The 2,493-nt window shown below is 40.9% G+C and overlaps 1 pseudogene; it reads left to right on the forward strand.

The window, feature by feature from the left end:
- Positions 1–521: 521 nt before the first annotated feature.
- On the forward strand, positions 522–2,062 carry LOC105550969 (annotated as a pseudogene).
- Positions 2,063–2,493: the final 431 nt, after the last annotated feature.

The following is a 2,493-nucleotide window of genomic DNA, read 5'->3' on the forward strand; positions in this document are numbered from 1 at the left end:
CCACCCTACTCTCTACCCTGTCAGGATTCCTTATTGTAGACAACTGAAACTGAATGCAGTTAATTCACACAGAAAAAGAATGAATTCAAAGGATATTGGAGAATTTACAGAATCAACTAGAAAGCTGGAGAACTGTATTTGGAAGGAAATTAAAAAAGGAAGAAAGCTCAGATCCTTTTCTAACCATGATCTGTTGAAGAGGCCCCCAACTTCATCAAGCACTCATCATTATACCATCGGGCTCTCAACTGCTCTTCAGCTACAGCAAACCATCTCCCTGGCCTGTCTGTTGGCTTTGCTTCCACAAGATTTAAAGTCACAGGCAAGGACATGCTCACAACTCAAAAACCATGAGGCAAGGGAAAGTGACTTAGCATCAGATGTAAGTCAAATTTGACATGGTCTTTGGGCTGCACTGAGGTGGACGTTTTAGTTCAGCCACCTCTCAACTGCTGAGGCCTCTGTTGCCTCCCATGGAAACCTGGGCCCCCTTTGAAGCTTTCTCCCTTTGTCTCATATTCATGCCCACCAATGAGAATGCTAATACACCAACTGCTGGACTTAACAGATTCAAGAACAAAGAAAAGACAGTACAGAAATGAGGCATCACAGAATAGAAGTCAATGTGGAGCTGAGGAAAGCTAAGAAGGAGAAATGTAAGCTTATTTCCTGATGATGCTACTTCTCCACTGCACAAGAACTGCAACAACCAGCATAATGTAAGTTGATCTGTTGATGACACCGTCCAACGTATAAATAACAACAATGTGGGAAAGTCAGCTGTAAGCTACTCAAGCTGCCAGGAAACTACCTTCTAGAGAAAACCAGTCCCCCATAGACAATATAATCCAGGCTGGTTTGATTCCAACATTTCTGTCCTTCTTGGGAAGAATGGATTGCAGTCCCGTTCAGTTTGAATCTGCTTGGGTACTCACCAACATCGCTTCTGGGGCATCAGAACAGACCAAGGCTGTGGTAGACGGAGGTGCCATCCCAGCATTCATTTCTCTGTTGGCATTTCCCCATGTTCACATCAGTGAACAAGCTATATGGGCTCTAGGAGACATTGCAGGTGATGGTTCCGTTTTCCGAGACTTGGTTATCAACTGTGGTGCAGTTGACCCACTGTTGGCTCTTCTTGCAGTTCCTGATACGTCATCTTTAGCATGCAGTTACTTACATAATCTTACTTGGACATTTTCAAACCTTTGCCACAACAAGAATACTCACACCCCCTTTAGATTCCGTTGAGCAAATTCTTCCTACCTTAGTTTGATTCCTGTGTCATGATGATCCAGAAATATTAGCAGATATCTGCTGGGTTATTCCCTACCTTTCTGATGGTCCAAATGAATGAATTCACATGGTCATGAAAACAGGAGTTTTGCCCCAACTTGTGAAGTCTCTAGGAGCTTCTGAATTGCCATTTGTGACTCCAGCACTAAGAGCCATTGGTAATATTGTCACTGGTAAAGATGAACAGACTCAGGTTGTGATCAATGCAGGAGCGCTCACCATCTTTCCCAGGCTGCTAATCAACTCCAAAACTAACAGTCAAACATCACAGCTAACCACCAGGACCAGATACAGCAAGTTGTATCATGGATTAGTTTCATTCTTCGTCAATGTTCTCTCTAAGGCAGATTTTAAGACAAAAAAGGAATCTGCAGGGGCTGTGACCAACTATTCCAGCGGTGGAACAGTTGAACAGATGGTATACCTCATTCATTGCGGCACAATAAAACCACTGATGAACCTCTTAACAGCAAGAGATAGCAAGATTGTTCTGGTTATCCTGGATGCCATTTCAAATATCTTTCAGGCTGCTGAGAAACTAGGTGAAACCGAGAAACCTAGTATGAGTAAAGAATGTGGAGGCTTGGAAAAAATTGAAGCTCCACAAAACCGTGAAAATGAGTCTGTGTGTAAGGCTTTGTTAAGCTTAATTTGAGAAGTATTTCCTGGTAGAGGAAGAGGAAGATCAGTTGTTGGGCCAGAAACTACCTCTGAAGGCTGTACCTTCCAAGTTCAGGAGGGGACTCCTGGGACCTTTAACATTTAGATCATGTAACTGAGGCATAAAGTTGCGTACTATGTTTGCTATAGTTTAAAGTTGTGCATTATGTTTGCTATAAAGTTGTGCACTATGTTTGCTATAGTTTAAAGTTGTATACTATGTTTGCTACAGTTTAAAGTTGTCCACTATGTTTGCTATAGTTTAAAGTTGTGCACTATGTTTGCTATAGTTTAAAGTCGTGTACTATGTTTGGAATAGCTTGTTTTACTGTTTCTCTACTAAGAACTCTTTTTAAATAGGGTTTGTTATTGTACCACTTTTTATGCTGAAACTATACTTGAACAGTTCCAAATTGTACATACTGTATGAAGCTTGTATTCTGAATGGTTTTCTTATTTCTATATAGAATTTCATATCTCACAGTGTCCTATAAATAAAGATTAAAGTCCTCCCTTTACTTCAAAAAAAAGAAAGAA

The sequence above is a fragment of the Mandrillus leucophaeus genome, unplaced genomic scaffold (genome assembly GCF_000951045.1).
Source record: "Mandrillus leucophaeus isolate KB7577 unplaced genomic scaffold, Mleu.le_1.0 Scaffold50, whole genome shotgun sequence".
Lineage (NCBI taxonomy): Eukaryota > Metazoa > Chordata > Mammalia > Primates > Cercopithecidae > Mandrillus > Mandrillus leucophaeus.